Source organism: Betta splendens, chromosome 1 (genome assembly GCF_900634795.4).
Source record: "Betta splendens chromosome 1, fBetSpl5.4, whole genome shotgun sequence".
Taxonomy (NCBI): domain Eukaryota; kingdom Metazoa; phylum Chordata; class Actinopteri; order Anabantiformes; family Osphronemidae; genus Betta; species Betta splendens.
This window is the reverse complement of record NC_040881.3, coordinates 21,131,102-21,153,787: the sequence shown is the minus strand read 5'-3', so window position 1 is coordinate 21,153,787 and position 22,686 is coordinate 21,131,102. Positions and strand designations below refer to the sequence as shown.

General features: G+C 41.7%; 1 long non-coding RNA gene, 2 other non-coding genes and 5 pseudogenes across 3 annotated transcripts; all 8 read right to left on the bottom strand.

The window, feature by feature from the left end:
• Positions 1-8,797: 8,797 nt before the first annotated feature.
• On the bottom strand, positions 8,798-8,915 carry LOC114864239 (5S ribosomal RNA; annotated as a pseudogene).
• Positions 8,916-9,450: 535 nt separating this feature from the next.
• On the bottom strand, positions 9,451-9,569 carry LOC114864185 (5S ribosomal RNA; annotated as a pseudogene).
• A 1,136-nt stretch (positions 9,570-10,705) lies between these two features.
• LOC114864180 (5S ribosomal RNA) lies at positions 10,706-10,824 on the bottom strand (annotated as a pseudogene).
• Positions 10,825-11,354: 530 nt separating this feature from the next.
• LOC114864333 (5S ribosomal RNA) lies at positions 11,355-11,473 on the bottom strand (annotated as a pseudogene).
• A 535-nt stretch (positions 11,474-12,008) lies between these two features.
• LOC114864158 (5S ribosomal RNA) lies at positions 12,009-12,127 on the bottom strand (annotated as a pseudogene).
• A 535-nt stretch (positions 12,128-12,662) lies between these two features.
• LOC114864665 (5S ribosomal RNA) lies at positions 12,663-12,781 on the bottom strand. The gene has a single exon (XR_003787381.1). It is a non-coding gene; the product is annotated as a 5S ribosomal RNA (ribosomal RNA).
• Positions 12,782-13,315: 534 nt separating this feature from the next.
• LOC114863936 (5S ribosomal RNA) lies at positions 13,316-13,434 on the bottom strand. Its single transcript, XR_003787183.1, has one exon. It is a non-coding gene; the product is annotated as a 5S ribosomal RNA (ribosomal RNA).
• A 5,459-nt stretch (positions 13,435-18,893) lies between these two features.
• LOC129604679 (uncharacterized) lies at positions 18,894-20,075 on the bottom strand. The gene is made up of 3 exons (XR_008695761.1): positions 20,021-20,075; positions 19,440-19,659; positions 18,894-19,218 (listed from the first exon to the last, which is right to left on the bottom strand). It is a non-coding gene; the product is annotated as an uncharacterized LOC129604679 (long non-coding RNA).
• Positions 20,076-22,686: the final 2,611 nt, after the last annotated feature.

Here is a 22,686-nt window from a genome sequence, read left to right as displayed (position 1 = left end):
CAGGTTAAGATGCAGTGACTGTTCCTCAACCCTTGCAGTTTGGCAGGGTCGTTGTCTGGGGAGCATCTGGAAATGGGGAGCATCTGAAAATTGATCATTGCTTATGAGAGAAGTACAGAGAGTAGATGGGTTTGTGTGAGGTGGGGTGAAAGAGTTTGCTTGAGCTGGGTTCGCAGAATCTGTGTTCTCAGAATCTGTTGCGTAAACTGTTTATCCGAGCTGTTCCTAAGGAAATATTCAAAATGTCACGCCGACCTGGGAAAGGAACTGGGGGGTTGATGGTGGGCCAGATGCATCCAGGAGCTGGACAGATAACACGGCCCAGCGCCAGGACTTTCCGAGCAGCCGAGAAAAACATCTACACGTCCTTATTTGGACATGTGGAAAGATTTTAGGTGGTGGTTAAAAGCAGGCCTTCACAGGCTGGGGTTTTCAGAGCGCTTCGCAGAGGGTCCGCTGGTAGCACACAGCGGACCTTTTCCGACCTCTCGGTTCCCTCTGCAGAGGAACAAGCAGGTGAATTCGGTCTCTGCCTCTCTCGCTATTACTCTTATGTAATCATTATCTGATTGATTTAATTTGTCATGTATAATAAATTTGTATGCTATTGATTTAAACTTCAAAGTTGAGTTCTTGTGAAACCTCTGTCGTGATTGAAGAAAAAGAAAATACACGACAGAAATTGGCGTCACTCCAAGGCAAGAAAGCCGGGTCTGAAGCCGACAGGTGCCCGACTGCACCCAGCCCGAGACGACTCGTCACGGGTGGCCACAGGTGAGATGCGCTTAAAGCTCTTACATGACGATTCTCTGTGTTGGGGGCAGTGTGGGCAAATGTTGGTTACATTAGAATAGTCTAAATTCTGATTCGGCTATTTTTAGAAAACAATCTGTGTGGGAATAAGCAGAGAGAGGCAGTGGAGAATTTGCTTGTATAATTTGCTGTATATAAATATAACTAACCAACTGCTTTATTTGTGTGCTGTGCTTTGCTTTCATTGTGGGGAAATAAAACATGACATGGCCTATTGACCTCTAAATGTTGACTTACATGTTAACTCTTTGACAGACGACGTTGGGAGATTCTAAATAAAGGGCTTAAATAGTCTGTATGTGTCTAAAATAAATTTAAGGCTGTGTAAGTACGGTAACTGACGTTGGAAGTGCAGGCCCAAGAAAAAGAACCCAAATTGGCAACATATACTAAACACCTTTTTGTAAGTTGGACACTCTCTACTTACCATTTTATAGTTCGGGACTGAAAAAATTTTTATTCAAGTGGTTCTTAAATTAAGGTGAGGATTAGTAACAGCGTCAGATTACGGTGCGGCCTCAGTGCAATCAGTTTAGTGAACCAAAAAGCCGACTTTTACTCACCAAATTAGACCAAATTTATATATATATATGCTTATATATTTAAGGCACTGTAGGTTTATGTGCTATGAGGAGACCTACATTAAGCTTGGGACTGATCAATCCAAGTGTAGATTTTCTCATGAGTTGTGAGGCCTGAGAGACATAGGGAAATCAGTAAAAGCGCTTTTTGTGATACGCATATGAAGTGTGCTGGCAATAGTGTATGAAGTTTAATCAAGTGTGTATTTGTGTATATACGTATGTGAAGTTAAACAGCGTAATAGTTGCTTGTTGCTGATTTAAATTTGAGTAGGCTGGGTTGACAGCGGCTCCTCTACTCCTCCGGTGCAGAGGGAGTGTGTGTGTGTGTGTGTGAGGGAGAGAGGAAAAGAGAGCAGGAGGGCGGGGGAGTGAGTGTGTGTGTGTGTGGACTAGACAGAGATCCCCGCTCCTCATACGTGTGTTTTCAGATAGTTGGGGGGAGACGTTGGCTTGGTGCCAGGTGGCGACGAAGTTTTAATTTTTGTGGTAGTTTAATACTTTAACATTTTTGATTGTCCTATATTGTGTTCACTTTTCTTTGTACCTTTATAATCATTTTGACGTAATCTGAGTGTTTTAGTGCATTTTTTGTGACGACGTGTCCGCACTGTGGTTGGGAGTGGTCAAGCTGGTCACGGTGTGTAAAGACCGCGGCTGCTTTGTTTATTAAAATAATAAAAAAGGGGGGAGTTGAGGCGCTGTCTCTGAATTGGGTGTGGAGGCGTCAGCCGTGTGCCTCTTCTGTTGTTTACGCTCCAGAGAGAGAGAAGAGTGTGTGTGTATGTGTTTTACTGCTCAGAGCATTAAGCTCAAGGGTGTGTGTGTGTCGTACTAGTCCTAGTAGTAGGCTCGGGTGTGTGTGTGTGTGAGTGTGCATTGGAGAGACATAGACACATAGTTGGCAGACTGCACTAAAGCCTTAGTTTTGTTCCTATTATTACTATTAGTGTAATGGACAGCAGCTAAACTTCAAAACGTATACTACGTCGGTTGAAGAGGAAGGAATTTTACTGTAACGCTAACGCTTCTAAATTGGCTCAGAGCCGTCAGCCGTGTGCTTCTCTAGAATCAGACTGGAAGTACAAAGACAAACAGAGTACTTACGAGCCTCCATCTGTCTGAGGCTCCGCCTCACCCCTCCCCTGAGTTTTCACCAACTTTTCAGATCAGATGTATGTATGTATAGACTATTGGTGCCTGGTTAGTATTAGGTGAGAATAAATGTTAGTAATACACTAGGTGAGAATAGAACCACAGAAGGGGTTTATGCGATATACATGCTAGTGGACTAGTAGTGGTCTGCAGCGTGTTGGTTATACTTTCTGTCAGTGTGTATTGGTGGGATTTACCTAGTTAACCTAGAACATTTTTGTCTGGTTCTAGGTTAACTAGGTTATTTGGGCAAAGTTAATAAACATTCCTCCATTTATATCAAAGGTCTTTCTGCTCACGCGTCTGTAGCACCTGCATTCTCATGAGCAAGACCACCATTTGTGACCTAATGGGGGTTAGGCACAGCATGTGACATCACTATCACGTTAAATCAAGTGTTTCAATTATGCTGATTTTGTGTAAACCTAGTAATATAAACAAAGCACATGATCAGCTCCAATAAGACGCTTATAATTTTTCTTCAGCAGTTGCTCTGAAGTGGGCGTTTCTGCAGTGGTTTGGTTTATCTTTGCATCAGACTTACTCTTTTATTCAGAACAAATCAAAACTTATCAGCTCAACAGTCACTAGGAATGTTTATCGGGCCAGTTGCTTAAAACAGAGGTAAAACCAAGATACCCAGAAAGGAAGAGCGTCTAATTACAATTTAACTGGTTAATATTTATGTTGCTTTTCACTAACTATGGGTTGTAAAGACAGGGAACTTACTTCAGTTATGAACACTGATTGAGATTAGTTCAGTTACAAGTATAATTAGGTGTAATTAGGAGTTGAAATCATATCTTCAGTAAAGATACATATTTAATAATGAGATCTGTGGATGGGAACATGTCTCCAGTCGAGGTGTTGATGAAGGAAATTCAGAAATGCTCACACAAATGGAGCAAGCGGACACATGAATCCACGTCGCCCTGGCCTTCAGAGGGGACATTTGATCTGAGGCAGTGTGCAGAGATGCAGGGTTTTATAAAAACCTATAAGATAAAAGACAAATCTGTAAAGCGAGGCCTTAAACGGGAAAAAGAAAATGCAGTGTTGCAATTGTTTATTAACTGTGCAAAAATGATGGGCAAAAAGACGACTCAATGTGGTGATAATCAATTTAATCAGATCTCTAAAACTAAGTCTCTTTCAGATGCATCCCAGATGAATGCAGAAGAAACAAACCCATTATGGACAAAGAAGCCAGTTCACCCTGTAGCTGATCTAGAAGGGACAGACAGGGCAGTGAAAAGGGATGAGTTGTTAGAACTGCCCGACATTTATTTAAACACAGAGAAAATCTCAATTGGAAATTCCTGCAGTGAAAGTGATCTGCGTGACAGAGCAGTTGGATCACTGTGGGCTGAGTCAGATGAGGAATCGGTGTGTGTGGGTGACGAACGGGTAAATGAGGTTTCTGATGGACTTCCTCTGCTGATCAAAAGGGCAAAGTGTCAAAATCTGCCCTGGCCTTCAAGACCGGATCAGAATGATCTGACTGACACTGTGGGACTCTGCAACTTGTCACTAGAACAAATAACTGAGCATGTGATTCATGCTGTTGAGCTGCGTCAGAAGCAGGAAAAGGAGGCAGTGAAAGAAGCAACACGCCAGCAGCAGCGAACAGAGGGGGAGAAAAGAGAGAGGAGGATGGTGTCTGCTCAACCAGCCAGCGTGCCTCAGACCCCACCTACACCACCAGGCATGGCCACACCTCAGGTGATGTACATTCTACCAGGAGGGTGGACAAGACGACCTCCTATGAGGAGAGGAGGGTTCCCTGCAGACAAAGGCAGAGGAACAGGAGGCAGCCACAGAGGAGGCGTGAGATGCTACTGCTGTGGGAAGACTGGTCACGTAAGAAGCCATTGCTTTGATTGGCTACGAGGCTCACGAGGAGTGCCCAGACCAAAGGGGTCCGCTGATCAATGTGGAGGCCCCTCAGCTGGTTACGAGAGAGGACCAGACACCTGCAGGATTCATGAACTTTGTTGATGGGCTCCATCAAAAGCCAAAAAGCCAGATGCCTCTGAATCTGTGACTTCACCTTGATGCACACTTTAGTACTTTGAGACTCAGACAAATATCTAAAATTTGGAAACAAAATAAACAAGTCGGCTGGTGAGAATGACTTAGTCCTTAAACCTGCCAACAGAGACAAAAATTAAAAATATGCCAATTTTACTAGGCAAGGGAAAGACAAAGGTATAGAGAATATTTCAAGATAAAGTTCCCAATTCAATCACTCTGCTGACAAATGCTCCACCTGATGCTCAGTGGGTGACGGTTTTAAAAACAATGTGAATGTGAAGTATGTGGATGAAGAGACTGTGTGCACCAGACTTTGAGACATGCCTCATTTCATCTCTCCAACTAACACTAACTGTAGACAGTTGTCTCATTATATTGGTAAAGACTCATTCTCATTATTGAGGTAAGGAAGTTTCACTAGACAAGCCTTAATACTGTAGGAAGTGCCTCCCACATACCATAAAGTGAGTGAAGTATCTGAGGAGGTCAATCAGCTAAAAAGGGAATGAGGAGAGTGTACATGTTTCCCTCATACAGTAAACAGCAGTTTGATCCCTACAGTACGGAAGCTAGTATAACGCATCATGCTCTCATGTGTTACAGAAAACATTAAACTTCAAGGTGACTAAAACCAGGTGTGCCTTTCACTGCTACTGTGCCAATTCTCCAATAGATAGAAAAACCAAACCATTCAGAACCTGCAAGGTGTAACTGTTGCAACAATGCTTAGCCTTCTATAGTACAGTATTATAACAAAAATGGATTGTGTTGCTACGAGCAGTTACAGTTCACTGCACTACATTTAGGATTTGCACAGTACGTCTACTGTTTAAGTGGGGCTGCAGTTTTAATGATCGCCTTGACATGTTTTGATGAGGTTCCACTTAGTTCTTATCATCACTATCATTAATATATTCCAACAGACCAGAAGACACATTTAGCAAATGGGTAAACCAGGTCTCAGTTCATTTTTTCTTTCCATTCTTTTGCTAACAGTTGACATACATGTCATCAGTCTGCAGGCCTTAAACAATTGTGACAGGGCTGTGGTGTTCTTTACGGCATAGAAGGAGAAGGTCTGGGGAAGAGACTGAGCAGCAACAGTGACGGTGCTTTATCCTCCAAGAGGTTTGACTGTATGTGGGTTTATATGGACTTTCTTTAATAGGTTATAATACTTCAGTTATCGTCCACAGCTATTTTGTTATCACTACAAATTCTGACAGTCACAGGGGAATTATAATTAGATGTAACAATAATTGTGGGGTTGTTTGAATTTCTAGGGTATAGCTTTGCGTTTCCAACAGTTAACTAGGTTGTGTTATGTCCATGTGTCATTTCTGATAGTTTGTGAGGATTCAGCTTATTTAGTCTTTACGTTAATTTTGTCATAAAGTCACTTAATGCATGCATCCGCAATGCGTCTTGAATTTAAAAAGGTTTCCTACAACGCAATGATTCTGTGTTCATAATGAGATTAGTTCGTGTTGATGTTATAGTTATTAAGGTCTAAACATTCTTGTTTCTCCTATTGACATTGTCCTTAAGTTCACTCAGTTTATTCAGGGATTGATGATGATCCCTGGTAAGGATAAACACATAGGATGAATAAGTGTAGGAAATTACTTTTAAGGGTTTTGCTAGTGTTCTTTTATCCATCTATCTTAATTTAATGATTTAATCGGCTTCAAATTCAATGGACAGTTATCTGTCTATTGAGGGGGGAAAATGTATTGTAAAAAATTGTTTTGATTATTGCTTTATGACGGTCCCTATTAACTGGGGAACTTGTGTGTGTGACATCTGCTGTGAGAATGGACTATTCTGTTTCTGTTGTGTTTTATCCCAAGTTGGTGAACTTAATCCATGGGAGAAAGGTTGTGGTCGAGTTGGCACAAAATTTGATTTGGTATATACTGTAAATAGCTTACGCTACAGAGGAATATGATCTCACAGCGGGACTCATTGTGGAGTGATAGGAAAAGTGACAGGAGCAGGGTATGTCAGGAAGAAAAGGAGTTAAGGGAAGTCGAAGAGTGAATGAAAAGGGAAGTGTAAATGTGATAATGACAATAGAGGGATGAAAAAGTACTGTGAACATTGCATTTTAGTGTGTAGCTTGTAAAAATATGCCAAACGCATAGACTAACATTGCACGAAGCTTTGCTTGACGAAATGGTGTTTAATGCATCAACCAAGTTTCTATGTGAAACAGATGATTAATATACGCAGGAAAGCTGTGTTGTTCCATTGCAGGAAAGAAGAGGACAAAGAAGATCAAACTCCGGATCACTGATGGGCCCTGAGTGACACTGCTGACTCATTTAGCAGAACAAGGTCACAGGCTAGCCTTTCTAAATTATAGTTCTCATAGAGCAAGAGGTTTCACTCTTAGCTCACGTGCACGACAAAAACCCTGAGCTCATGACATGACTGACTGATACTGTATATGCTCTACGGACTGACTATGACACATGTCGATGATGTTTCTTGTTGTTGATGTTATATAATGAGGGTTTAACAATTTTCATTCTGCATCTCAGTGTGTTGTTGTACACAGGAAGCTCACATTAACAACTTCAGCCCTTCTCTCTACACAGAGCAGCAGTGGAGAAACTGTGTCAACTAATTTTCTAAACTAATTTTTTTCCCTAACCAACTTCTCTCCTACTCTTAACCTCCATCCACAGGTTACTTCAGTATCAGAGGAGGGTGTGTCTTATGATCTGCTACAACTGTGGGTTTTTATATTCTCTGATCTTTTGATATCTACAGCAACGACCTGGAATAAAAAGCAAACTATATGTTCTATTCAGCCTAACCCTAACCCTAGCTCTGTAGGATGGTTTATGCTGCACTATAGTGCAGATCTTTCTGCCTCTCAGCTATCAGCTCTCAGGTCACAGCTGGAGCACCAGTCTGAGGGGGACAGAGGATGGTGCAGCAGAAGTGTGCTGGAGCCCTGAACGGTCCGGAAATGAGGGACTCTATGTTCAACGTGAAGGCAAGCTGGGCCAACTGGGTCGCTAGCAGAAAGGCAGGGCATCAGATGAGGTTCCAAGGACAACACAGAGGGTGCAGTGCCACAGCTTCCAGAGCAACCGTGACGGACGAAGGAGGAGTCGATGGAGCCGAAGGAGCTGATGGAGAGTCCAATTATTCCACTTCCAGCTACACTCCTCAAACAATCCTCACCCACCTAATATTGTGGGGCTGCGCTGACCAACACGGCTATAGGGTGTGGGCGGAGCGCCGCCCTTAGCTGCATCGTTGATATACACTGATGTTTGAATTTGCCCGTGCATGAGCTGAATTGCAGATGCTGGATGACGTGGGATCACAGACCTTCATGATTGACTGTGGTTGGTGTGGAGTCTGTGAAGAATCTGTTGTGATAAAGAGGACACTTATGTAGAATGAAAACTGTGAGGTTTGTTACTGAATGTACTTGTTTACAGGCAGCGTGGAAGGATCACCTGTTGGAGCTGAAAGAAGAGCTTAGGTGTTCTATTCACCACAGATTTTGTGAATCTTTAACTTTGCTGTGTCATCTTAATGTTGAAGTTCATGTCTATTTAATATAAAGATGAGCTTTCTTGGCCGCTCGCTTTCAAGATTGATGGGCATTAAAATGCCCATGAGGAGGGGATTTGTAGTGTATTTATGTATCATATCATATATTATTATATAGGTAGTGAACAATCTGTTCTGGTCAGGTTAAGATGCATTGACTGTTCCTCAACCCTTGCAGTTTGGCAGGGTCGTTGTCTGGGGAGCATCTGGAAATGGGGAGCATCTGAAAATTGATCATTGCTTATGAGAGAAGTACAGAGAGTAGATGGGTTTGTGTGAGGTGGGGTGAAAGAGTTTGCTTGAACTGGGTTCGCAGAATCTGTGTTCTCAGAATCTGTTGCGTAAACTGTTTATCCGAGCTGTTCCTAAGGAAATATTCAAAATGTCACGCCGACCTGGGAAAGGAACTGGGGGGTTGATGGTGGGCCAGATGCATCCAGGAGCTGGACAGATAACACAGCCCAGCGCCAGGACTTTCCGAGCAGCCGAGAAAAACATCTACACGTCCTTATTTGGACATGTGGAAAGATTTTAGGTGGTGGTTAAAAGCAGGCCTTCACAGGCTGGGGTTTTCAGAGCGGTCTGTATAATGTAGACCTGAGAAAACAGCACCCCCTGCTAGGATTAAGGAGAAATGTAAAAGCTTAGATCACCTGGTATTCCCAGGCGGTCTCCCATCCAAGTACTAACCAGGCCGACCCTGCTTAGCTTTCGAGATCAGATGAGATCGGGCTTGCTCAGGGTGGTATGGCCGTAAGCGAGAGCAGAGAGTGACAGGAGCTCTTTTAAGCTTGGCAAGCCACGCCGTTGCATCCACTTGCCTGAATGTGGCGTTTATAAAGGACTTAGAACATTTTGGGACGTACACAGAAGGTGGCAATTTTGGCCTTAAACACAATATCCCCTTTTTTTCTATTTCGCTCTCCTTTTAAAACAAACAAATAGAGAGAAGCCAAAATCATTACTTATAATCTGGCACCGACCATAGGCATGAACTGTGATCAAAGCAAAGCAGCACTGTGACTGAAAACAGAAAATTCTTGCAGGTAATAGCGTCTGTTGTCTAAGAACGATGTAATTATTGAGTTAACAAATATTTGAACAATCTAGGTGAAATGTCAAATACATAAAACAGAACTAATAAAAACAAAAGATATTGATTGCAGAAGATACCTCATAAATCATACAATAACTGCATAGATAAAGAAAGAAAACACTTTTCCAATAACACGGTGCAGTATAATGTGGACCTGAGAAAACAGCACCCCCTGCTAGGATTGAGGAGAAATGTAAAAGCTTAGAGCACCTTGTATTCCCAGGCGGTCTCCCATCCAAGTCCTAACCAGGCCCGACCCTGCTTAGCCTCCGAGATCAGACGAGATCGGGCGTGCTCAGGGTGGTATGGCCGTAAGCTAGAGCAGAGAGTGACAGGAGCTCTTTTAAGCTTGGCAAGCCACGCCGTTGCATCCACTTGCCTGAATGTGGCGTTTATAAAGGACTTAGAACATTTAGGCGTACACAGAAGGTGGCCATTTTGGTCTTAAACACAATATCCCCTTTTTTGTATTTCGTTCTCCCTTTAAACAAATCAAATAGAGAGAAGCCAAAATCATTACTTGTAACGTGTCACCGACCATAGGCATGAACTGTGAACAAAGCAAAAGCAGCTCTGTGACTGAAAACAGATTATTTTTGCAGGTAATAGCGTCTGTTGTCTAAGAACGATGCAATTATTGAGTTAACAAATAATTGAACAATCTAGGTGAAATGTCAAATACATAAAACAGAAGTAATAAAAACAAAAGATATTGATTGCAGAAGATACCTCATAAATTGTCCAATAACTGCATAGAATAAGAAAGAAAACACTTTTCCCATAACACGGTGCGGCATAATGTAGACCTGAGCAAACAGCGTCCCCTGCTAGGGTTAAGGAGAAATGAAAAAAGCTTACAGCACCTGGTATTCCTAGGGAGTCTGCCATCCAAGTACTAACCAGGCCAGACCCTGCTTAGCTTCAGAGATCAGACGAGATCGGGCCTGCTCAGGGTGGTATGGCGTTGCATCCACTTGCCTGAATGTGGCGTTTATAAAGGACTTAGAACATTTTGGGACGTACACAGAAGGTGGCCATTTTGGCCTGACACACAATATCCCCTTTTTTGTAATTTGCTCTCCCTTTAAACAAAACAACTAGAGAGAAGCCAAAATCATTACTTGTAATGTGTCACCGATCATAGGCATGAACTGTGAACAAAGCAAAAGCAGCACCGTGACTGAAAACAGAATGATTTTGCAGGTAATAGCGTCTGTTGTCTAAGAACGATGCAATTATTGAGTTAACAAATAATTGAACAATCTAGGTGAAATGTCAAATACATAAAATACAAGTAATAAAAAACACAAGATATTAATTGCACAAGATACCTCATAAATCGTCCAATAACTGCATACAATAAGAAAGAAAACACTTTTCCCATAACACGGTGCAGTATTATGTGGACCTGAGCAAACACCGCCCCCTGCTAGGGTTAAGGAGAAATGAAAAAAGCTTATAGCCCCTGGTATTCCTAGGCAGTCTCCCATCCAAGTACTAACCAGGCCCGACACTGCTTAGTTTCCGAGGTCAGACGAGATCGGGCGTGCTCAGGGTGGTATGGCCGTAAGCAAAAGCAGAGAGTGACAGGAGCTCTTTTAAGCTTGGCAAACCACGCCGTTGCATCCACTTGCCTGAATGTGGCATTTATAAAGGACTTGGAACATTTTGGGACGTACACAGAAGGTGGCCATTTTGGCCTTAAACACAATATCCCCTTTTTTTTCGCTCTCCCTTTAAACAAATCAAATAGAGAGAAGCCAAAGTCATTACTTGTAATGTGTCACCGACCATAGGCATGAACTGTGAACAAAGCAAAAGCAGCTCTGTGACTGAAAACAGAAAATTCTTGCACGTAATAGCGTCTGTTGTCTAAGAACGATGCAATTATTCAGTTAACAAAAATTGAACAATCTAGGTGAAATGTCAAATACATAAAACAGAAGTATTAAAAATAATAGTTATTAATTGCAGAGGATAGGTCATAAATCATATAATAACTGTATAGAATAAGAAAGAAAAAACTTTTCCCATAACATGGTGCAGTATAATGTGGACCTGAGAAAACAGCACCCCCTGCTAGGATTAAGGAGAAATGTAAAAGCTTAGATTACCTGGTATTCCCAGGGGGTCTCCCATCCAAGTACTAACCAGGCCTGACTCTGCTTAGCTTTCGAGATCAGACGAGATCAGCCTTGCTCAGGGTGGTATGGCCGTAAGCGAGAGCAGAGAATGACAGGAGCTCTTTTAAGCTTGGCAAGCCACGCCGTTGCATCAACTTGCCTGAATGTGGCGTTTATAAAGGACTTAGAACATTTGGGACGTACACACAAGATGGCCATTTTGGCCTTAAACACAATATCCCTTTTTTTGTATTTCGCTCTCCCTTTAAACAAATCAAATAGAGAGAAGCCAAAATCATTACTTGTAATGTGTCACTGACCATAGGCATGAACTGTGAACAAAGCAAAAGCAGCACTGTGACTGAAAACAGAATATTTTTGCAGCTTATAGCGTCTGTTGTCTAAGAACGATGCAATTATTGAGTTAACAAATAATTGAACAATCTAGGTGAAATGTCAAATACATAAAACAGAAGTAATAAAAACAAAAGATATTACTTGCAAAAGATACCTCATAAATCGTACAATAACTGCATAGAATAAGAAAGAAAACACTTTTACAATAACACGGTGCAGTGTAATGTAGACCTGAGCAAACAGCGCCCCCTGCTAGGGTTAAGGAGAAATGAAAAAAGCTTACAGCACCTGGTATTCCTAGGCTGTCTCCCATCCAAGTACTAACCAGGCCAGACCCTGCTTAGCTTCCGATACCAGACGAGATCGGGCGTGCTCAGGGTGGTATGGCCGTAAGCTAGAGCAAAGAGTGACAGGAGCTCTTTTAAGCTTGGCAAGCCACGCCGTTGCATCCACTTGCCTGAATGTGGCATTTATAAAGGACTTAGAACATTTTGGGACGTACACAGAAGGTGGCCATTTTGGCCTTAAACACAATATCTCCTTATTTGTATTTCGCTCTCCTTTTAAACCAAACAAATAGAGAGAAGCCAAAATCATTACTTATAATCTGTCACCGACCATAGGCATGAACTGTGAACAAAGCAAAAGCAGCACTGTGACTGAAAACAGAAAATTCTTGCAGGTAATAGCGTCTGTTGTCTAAGAACGATGCAGTTATTGAGTTAACAAATAATTGAACAATCTAGGTGAAATGTCAAATACATAAAACAGAAGTAATAAAAACAAAAGATATTAATTGCAGAAGATACCTCATAAAACGTACAATAACTGCATAGAATAAGAAAGAAAACACTTTTCCCATAACACGGTGCAGTATAATGTGGACCTGAGCAAACAGCCCGCTCTGCTAGGGTTGAGGAGAAATGTAAAAGCTTACAGCACCTGGTATTCCCAGGCGGTGTCCCATCCAAGTACTAACCAGGCCCGACCCTGCTTAGCTTCCGAGATCAGACGAGATCGGGCTTGCTCAGGGTGGTATGGCCGTAAGCTAGAGCAGAGAGTGACAGGAGCTCTTTTAAGCTTGGCAAGCCACGCCGTTACATCCACTTGCCTGAATGTGGCGTTTATAAAGGACTTAGAACATTTTGGGACGTACACAGAAGGTGGCCATTTTGGCCATAAACACAATATCCCCTTTTTTGTACTTCGCTCTCCCTTTAAACAAAACAACTAGAGAGAAGCCAAAATCATTACTTGTAATGTGTCACCGACCATAGGCATGAACTGTGAACAAAGCAAAAGCAGCACTGTGACTGAAAACAGAAAATTGTTGCAGGTAATAGAGTCTGTTGTCTAAGAACAATGCAGTTGTGAGTTAACAAATAATTGAACAATCTAGGTGAAATGTCAAATACATAAAATAAAAGTAATAAAAAACACAAGATATTATTGCAGAAGATACCTCATAAATCATACAATAACTGCATACAATAAGAAAGAAAACACTTTTCCCATAACACGGTGCAGTATAATGTGGACCTGAGCAAACAGCCGGCTCTGCTAGGGTTGAAGAGAAATGTAAAAGCTAACAGCACCTGGTATTCCTAGGCAGTCTCCCATCCAAGTACTAACCAGGCCCAACCCTGCTTAGCTTCCGAGATCAGACGAGATCGGGCGTGCTCAGGATGGTATGGCCGTAAGCAAGAGCAAAGAGTGACAGGAGCTCTTTTAAGCTTGGCAAGCCACGCCGTTGCATCCACTTGCCTGAATGTGGCGTTTATAAAGGACTTAGAACATTTTGGAACGTACACAGAAGGTGGCCATTTTGGCCTTAAACACAATATCCCCTTTTTTGTGTTTCGCTCTCCCTTTAAACAAATCAAATAGAGAGAAGCCAAAGTCATTACTTGTAATGTGTCACCGACCATAGGCATGAACTGTGAACAAAGCAAAAGCAGCTCTGTGACTGAAAACAGAAAATTTTTGCAGGTAATAGCGTCTGTTGTCTAAGAACGGTGCAATTATTGAGTTAACAAATAATTGAACAATCTAGGTGAAATGTCAAAAAAAAAATGCAAAAACACTAAAACGCCTTTTTTGAGCTTTTCAGGCCATAGGAAAACTAGTTTAAACCACGCCATATGCAACTATGTTTTTAGGGTGTATTGACCTGTTTTAAAGTATTCTGGCATCAGAACATGACCATTACAGGCTGTTCTGAAGGACACCAATGCAGAAACACTAGAACATCGTTTTTGAGCTTTTCAGGTCATAAGAACACTAGTTTAAACCACGGCATATGCAACTGTACATTTAGGGTGAATTGACCTGTTTTACAGTATTCTGGCATCAGAACATGACCATTACAGGCTGTTCTGAATAAAACCAATGCATAAACGCTAAAACATCGTTTTTGAGCTTTTCAGGTCATAAGAACACTACTTTAAACCAAGACATATGCAACTGTACATTTAGGATGCATTGAGCTGTTTGACAGTATTCTGGCATCAGAACATGACCATTAGAGGCTGTTCTAAAGGAAACCAATGCATAAACACTAAAACATCGTTTTTGAGCTTTTCAGGTCATAAGAACACTAATTTAAACCAAGACATATGCAACTGTACATTTAGGATGCATTGAGCTGTTTGACAGTATTCTGGAATCAGAACATGACCATTAGAGGCTGTTCTAAAGGAAACCAATGCAGAAACACTAAAACATCTTTTTTGAGCTTTTCAGGCCATAGAAAAACTAGTTTAAACCACGCCATATGCAACTATGCTTTCAGGGTGTATTGACCTGTTTTAAAGTATTCTGGCATCAGAACATGACCATTACAGGCTGTTCTGAATGAAACCAATGCAGAAACACTAAAACATCGTTTTTGTGCTTTTCAGGACATAAGAAAACTAGTTTAAACCACGCCATATGCAATTCTAAAGGAAACCAATGCAGAAACACTAAAACATCGTTTTTGTGCTTTTCAGGACATAGGAAAACTAGTTTAAACCAAGACATATGCAACTGTACATTTAGGATGCATTGAGCTGTTTGACAGTATTCTGGCATCAGAACATGACCATTAGAGGCTGTTCAGGTGGAAACCAATGCAAAAACACTAAAACATCTTTTTTGAGCTTTTCAGGCCATAGGAAAACTAATTTAAACCACGCCATATGCAACTATGCTTTTAGGGTGTATTGACCTGTTTTAAAGTATTCTGGCATCAGAACATGACCATTACAGGCTGTTCTGAAGGACACCAATGCAGAAACACTAAAACATCGTTTTTGTGCTTTTCAGGTCATAAGAACACTAGTTTAAACCACGGCATATGCAACTGTACATTTAGGATGAATTGACCTGTTTTAAAGTATTCTGGCATCAGAACATGACCATTACAGGCTGTTCTGAATGAAACCAATGCATAAACACTAAAACATCGTTTTTGAGCTTTTCAGGTCATAAGAACACTACTTTAAACCAAGACATATGCAACTGTACATTTAGGATGCATTGAGCTGTTTGACAGTATTCTGGCATCAGAACATGACCATTAGAGGCTGTTCTAAAGGAAACCAATGCATAAACACTAAAACATCGTTTTTGAGCTTTTCAGGTCATAAGAACAGTAATTTAAACCAAGACATATGCAACTGTACATTTAGGATGCATTGAGCTGTTTGACAGTATTCTGGAATCAGAACATGACCATTAGAGGCTGTTCTAAAGGAAACCAATGCAGAAACACTAAAACATCTTTTTTGAGCTTTTCAGGCCATAGGAAAACTAGTTTAAACCACGCCATATGCAACTATGCTTTCAGGGTGTATTGACCTGTTTTAAAGTATTCTGGCATCAGAACATGACCATTACAGGCTGTTCTGAATGAAACCAACGCAGAAACACTAAAACATCGTTTTTGTGCTTTTCAGGACATAAGAAAACTAGTTTAAACCACGCCATATGCAATTCTAAAGGAAACCAATGCAGAAACACTAAAACATCGTTTTTGTGCTTTTCAGGACATAAGAAAACTAGTTTAAACCAAGACATATGCAACTGTACATTTAGGATACATTGAGCTGTTTGACAGTATTCTGGCATCAGAACATGACCATTAGAGGCTGTTCAGGTGGAAACCAATGCAGAAACACTAAAACATCGTTTTTGTGCTTTTCAGGACATAAGAAAACTAGTTTAAACCAAGACATATGCAACTGTACATTTAGGATGCATTGAGCTGTTTGACAGTATTCTGGCATCAGAACATGACCATTAGAGGCTGTTCAGGTGGAAACCAATGCAAAAACACTAAAACATCTTTTTTGAGCTTTTCAGGCCATAGGAAAACTAGTTTAAACCACGCCATATGCAACTATGCTTTTAGGGTGTATTGACCTGTTTTAAAGTATTCTGGCATCAGAACATGACCATTACAGGCTGTTCTGAAAGACACCAATGCAGAAACACTAAAACATCGTTTTTGTGCTTTTCAGGTCATAAGAACACTAGTTTAAACCACGGCATATGCAACTGTACATTTAGGATGAATTGACCTGTTTTAAAGTATTCTGGCATCAGAACATGACCATTACAGGCTGTTCTGAATGAAACCAATGCATAAACACTAAAACATCGTTTTTGAGCTTTTCAGGTCATAAGAACAATACTTTAAACCAAGACATATGCAACTGTACATTTAGGATGCATTGAGCTGTTTGACAGTATTCTGGCATCAGAACATGACCATTAGAGGCTGTTCTAAAGGAAACCAATGCAGAAACACTAAAACATCGTTTTTGTGCTTTTCAGGACATAAGAAAACTAGTTTAAAACCACGCCATATGCAACTATGCTTTCAGGGTGTATTGACCTGTTTTAAAGTATTCTGGCATCAGAACATGACCATTACAGGCTGTTCTGAATGAAACCAATGCATAAACACTAAAACATCGTTTTTGAGCTTTTCAGGTCAGAAGAACACTAGTTTAAACCCAGACATATGCAACTGTACATTTAGGATGCATTGAGCTGTTTGACAGTATTCTGGAATCAGAACATGACCATTAGAGGCTGTTCTAAAGGAAACCAATGCAGAAACACTAAAACATCTTTTTTGAGCTTTTCAGGCCATAGGAAAACTCGTTTAAACCACGCAATATGCAACTCTGCTTTTAGGGTGTATTGACCTGTTTTAAAGTATTCTGGAATCAGAACATGACCATTAGATGCTATTCTGAAGGAAACCAATGCAGAAACACTAAAACATCGTTTTTGAGCTTTTCAGGACATAAGAAAACTAATTTAAACCACGGCATATGCAACTGTACATTTAGGATGAATTGAGCTATTTGACAGTATTCTGGCATCAGAACATGACCATTAGAGGCTGTTCTGAATGAAACCAATGCATAAACACTAAAACATCGTTTTCGAGCTTTTCAGGTCATAAGAACACTAGTTTAAACCAAGACATATGCAACTGTACATTTAGGATGCATTGAGCTGTTTGACAGTATTCTGGCATCAGAACATGACCATTAGAGGCTGTTCTAAAGGAAAACATAAAACCAAAATGTCTTTCTAATTTACGTCAGTTACTGCACATCATGTTAGCAAATGTGATGTTAGTATGTTCATTTTTTTACACAATGAAGACAGTGTTTAGCTCCAATACCGACATTGTGGTACTGTGTTGCATCTACATGACACAGAGCAGCCAAGTATAAAGACAACAATAGGCAAATCCTAGTGTCTCATGCCATTAAATAGAGTCTCAGTGCTTATAAAAAATGTTTTTAAAAATGCTTTAGGAATAATACTTATTATTTATGTATTACCTCTATAAACAACATATGTAAAAATAACTTTCAATACACTTACACTACAATAATTGTTGACTGATTGCGTTATTTTTAATAACCAACTTTTAATTTTTTTTTACTTTCTTAACATTGTTAAATGTAATATTCGACATTTCAAAGTCATCAGCCAAAGGCCAAACATGGTTGCAACAGACAAACCGTCCTTAATGTTAACTGTTCCACAGATGACACTTTGTTTCTGCATTTTCCTGCAAGTGGTTGAAGCAGCTTTATCAAATGTATCTCACTTATAATTCTGTATAACAAAAAAAGTACTTAATATAAAAAATAATTCATATTGAGATATAACAATATATTACAATTCTTGTTGCAGCACTATAAATAATAATTTTTTAAATCTTAGTTGTGCATGTGTATATGTCTTTTGTGTGTGTGGATAATCTGTGTCTACTAGGAGTATGACCAGTCAGTTAAACTGTTTCTGAGCTCAGTCATCTACTGCAGCTGCGCCGTTGTCATGGAGACGAAAGGCGGGAAAATTGAGGCTTATTCTGTTTTGTAAAAGCAGCTTCACCCCTACAAAGCTGCTGAGTTCCAGCAACACTAATATAACTCAATTTTATAAATCCCAAGGCATCTTAATGTTCCAATTAGGGCTTTGAAGTACACAGAGCGCCAGTGGATGTTTAATAAAACAACAGCCAAATACATAATTCACGTCAGTTACTGCAACTTCTATGATATTTAAACCAACAGGTGAGTAGATCAAAGTACTGAACTGGTGAGCTCTCAAAAAAGAAAACACTATAAAAATACTACAGTACTTATACTTAACACTATAAAAATACTTAAAATCACAGTAACTTTAAAAGTCACTGTTATGATAAAATATTTATCATTTTATATTTATTTAATGTAAAATACTTCTTAGTAAGATAATGACCTTGTGGTTTTGTTCTTCTGAGCGGGTGGTGAATATGTAGAAGGGGTAAGTCAAATCAAGCACAGCAGTCGACTGTGGTTGTGCCGACTTGGATTTTAGGCTGCCCAGTCCTCACCAGCAGCTCCAGCAGAGTGTGCTTGTCCTGCTGACACACCATGCGCTGCTCCTGCACCTTCACCTGAAAGCCAGACACAGACACAGCCACCAGCTGCCCGACTCGTTCGAGGACCGACTCCACAGTGGCCACGGCTTCTTTCAGGGAGGACTCGTTAGTCAGGAGCAAACGGTCTGGGAAAAGACAAGCTTCCTTATGTTCCAACCAGCCTGTAGCTTCGAACCCTGCAGAGATCTGTTCTTACCAACGGCCTGCGAGCAGCTGCTCAGCATTTCATGGTGTTTAATTCCTTGCTGCTGAATGCAGCGCTGCATGTTGCTGAACGCTGCATCCATCCTCTCTTCAAAACTCTGCTGGATCTGATTGTTGTGCTGCTCCACCTGAAATAACACAAGGTTGTGTTATAATTGAACTGAAATCATGATAATGCGTTAAAGATTGTTTCATCAGTGTTAACTGGGCCTTTGTGGTCTGGGCAAAATACTGTCAGTCCAGTGTAGAAGCCTGCTGGTGTCAGAATGTGACCTTGTTCTTTCTGTCCAGCTTCTCATGGAGACCAGAGACATCACTGGTGCTGGCGTCGACTGTACTCAGCAGCTGATAATGGATCAAACAAAAGGAACAGAGGGTTAATATTCTCATTTTCAGATCAACGGTGGATTCATCTATGAAAAACGAGCGCTTGAAAGATCCAAGGTTTTATTAAAGCTGCAGCATGTAAGAGATGTGAACCAGTCACCAGGATCAAGTAGAGAATGAAACGAAGAGTGTAATGAGAGACGGGATTAAAGTCTGAGCATGGGAGAAGGTGTCTGAACCTGTCCAGTCGTGTTGTACAGCGTCTCCTGCACCGACGCCAGCTCCGAGCAGACAAACTCCTCCTGGCTCAGCTTCTCTTTAGTTTGTTCCAGGTCTCTGCTCGTGAGAGCAGAGACCTGGAACAAAACAAAACAATGCGCTTGTGCTCAAAAGGAGAAGTATTTGGTGAACCACTCCTGCTTCAGGCCCTCTGTCCCCCTTGGCTCCAGGAATGGACCCCTGCAGAACACAGAGAAGAACCACCGAAGGAAAAGTTAGGGAGTTACTGGTTGTCGGTGTAAGAACTGGGAAGAAATGAGATACAATGGCACAAACGTTTTTCTAATCTCTGATCTGAACCAGTGCTTTAAATGGTCCATCACAGCAGCCTCATTAGTGAACAGACTCAATAAAGTCTAACATCCATTTATATTTAAACAGGACAAGGCAACAACATAAATAGAAAATATATATTTTATATTATATATATATAATATAAAATAAACATTTGGTCTAGAAGAAAATTGTTCTAGTTACATATTAATCAAACTTAGTTTGATTAATGTCTTGAATCTGTATTCAGAGTGTGTGGACTCCACACCTGATTGACTGGGCCTGTAGATGTGCATGGGGCTCCTGGCAGGTGGGGTACACGTATCGGATGCCCGTCTGCGCCGACGGGCGGCGGGGCAGTGGGCGCGGGGGTCGGGGGGATGCAGGACGTCCGGGCCCGGGCGGGGCGGGGGAGGGAGGGGGAGGAATGCTGGCCGAGGGAGAGGGACGTGTGCTTGTGCAGAAGGGAGGAGGTGGAGTAGTGCGGGGCGGCCTGAGGATGGGAGGAGGACTGTTGGGGGAGGGTGGAGGAGGAGTGCTGCTGGACGGAGGCGGAGGAAGAGGAGAATGACGAGGAGTGGGGCAGGAAGACGCTCCTGTCGTAGCTGCCGCCGCCGCCGCCGCCGCCACCGCCGCCGCCGGGAATGCTGGTGACGCGCGGGGGCGACTCCCCGCGCTTCTGTGGGAGAGCAGAGCCACATGTTACAGATGGTATAGGAGTTGTGTTACATGAAGTGGCAGGTCAGACCCAGGGAGCTCACACACACACACACACGCACACGCCTCAGTGCTGGAAAACACCTTACCAAATACACCGTGCTCCAACCTCCACTCACTCGTTCTCCAGGGCCACTATTCGAGCCTGCAGGTTCGTCTGGGCGCTGCTGTACTCCGACACCAGATTCTGCATCTCCCTCTTGTGCTCCCTCCTGATCTCCTCCACCTCCTCCCTCCGCTTCTCCTCCTCGCGTTCCTTCCTCTTCTCCTCGTCCATCTCCTCTTCCTTTATGGCCTCCTCTCCTCCCAGTGTTTCTGTGACTCCTCCAGCTTCTCCATCTCCACCCTCAGTTTCTCGACCTCCTCCTTCAGGCGTTGTGCTTCTTCCTTCAACTGTGCGTCTCTCTTCTTCCTCATGTCGGCACTTTCTTCGTCACACATTAAACAACCCTCCATTAAGTTGCAGTACACATTACACGCAGAGCAGGTTTACTTTCTGGACACAACAGTATTTTTTGCACCTACAACAGCTGGGGAGAAGATCATGTGGACTAAAGTCTACTTTAAGACAACAGACACGCATGCTCTTGTCCACAAAACCATCCAAAACATACCTTCAGAGGCATAGTGAAGTCACAAATCATTCGCTTCCACAGGATTTGCTCCAGACACACCGACACCATAGCGGCCATACAGGAATTGTTTCGAAGCCTCCGGCAGAGGGGGTGCTCCAGGTCCTTCCTGAGGAGGAGGGAAACACTTTCAACTCCCACTCGCTCTTTTAACAGTTTGAATAACAATATTGTCCAACAGCAGGCTAGCAGACCTCTAGATGACGACACGAGAGTTAAAGCAAAAATACTCAACTCACCCAAGTCATCAAACATTCCATCAATGTCTTCTAATGACAATTTGTCTTTCCATTGTTTGGATGAACTGAAAACATGAAATTAGTTTAAACAACAATGAAAGAAAAAAAATTCCTGGGATAATATATGAATCAAACATTTCTATACTAACACGTGAATATTTAACATCATCGTGTGTACCTTTTCTTGTTAGTGAGGTAGCAGAGCTTCCTCCTGGGTCTCTTCTAGAAATAAGAAGGGTATAATAAGAGTAAAGTTCATACTCTCAATGGAGCAATTTAGTTTATTAACCTTGTAAATCAGTTAGCTAACGTTTTCACTTTAATAATGCTCTCACTTGTAAAAAGTTGTATAGGGCACAAGTCGGTCTTTTAATTAACAACATTAACGTTTTAAAAAACAGTTTTTACTGCCGTCATGTTGGAAATGTATGACAGAATGTAAATTGAAGATAAAGCACTGTCTAAAAGCATGACTTTGACCAACTCGAACTCTTACGCCCAAACATTATTATTGAACAATATTATGAACATCACAATATCATGTATTTCGTGTTCGCAGTAAGTGTAGTCCACTGTTACGCTAAATGATGGCGATAGGAGGGTGTTTAGATTGAATATCATTTTACTTAGTGTTTATAAAGAAGGACTGTGAATAAATTCATCGTTTAGCAAATGTGACTTTAGAGATGGTGCAGCTAACTGAACATTGGCTATCATTCGTTGGAGTACCGCCCTCAGAGGTGGCTGCTATTAATATTTGTGTACTTCGTCGTCTTGGGTAACAACAAGAATAAATACATGGAGGCATTAACTTACCAGTGTAAGATACTTTGTCTCCATTCAGCTGACCTTAGTTTAGTACCTATTTTAACAATAATGCTACACCTCCGGTTCTCTCCGGGTTCTCCGGCTTCCTCCCACAGTCCAAAGACGTGCATTAGGTTGATTGGCTTCTCTCCATTGCCCGTAGGTGTGAGTGTGTGAGTGAATGGTTGTCTGTCTATGTGTTGCCCTGCGATGGACTGGCGACCTGTCCAGGGTGTACCCTGCCTCTCGCCCGTAGCCAGCTGGGATAGGCTCCAGCACCCCCGTGACCCCGCACTAGGGAGTAAGCGGTTAAGAAAATGGATGGATGGATGGGCTACACCTCCGTTTCCGATCCCAAGCAACAGTCACCTAGCAACCAACCACGTGGCAGGCGTCAATCCAAAGTCTAGGTCTTGACATTCTAACAGTAACCTTTCTAGAAGTCCTTCGTACAGGGAACAGGAAATGTCTGCCTTGTGCAGTTTTTTGTGGGTGAGAAAAAAAGTACGTTTGTCTTGACCGTGCAGCCTGAAATATAC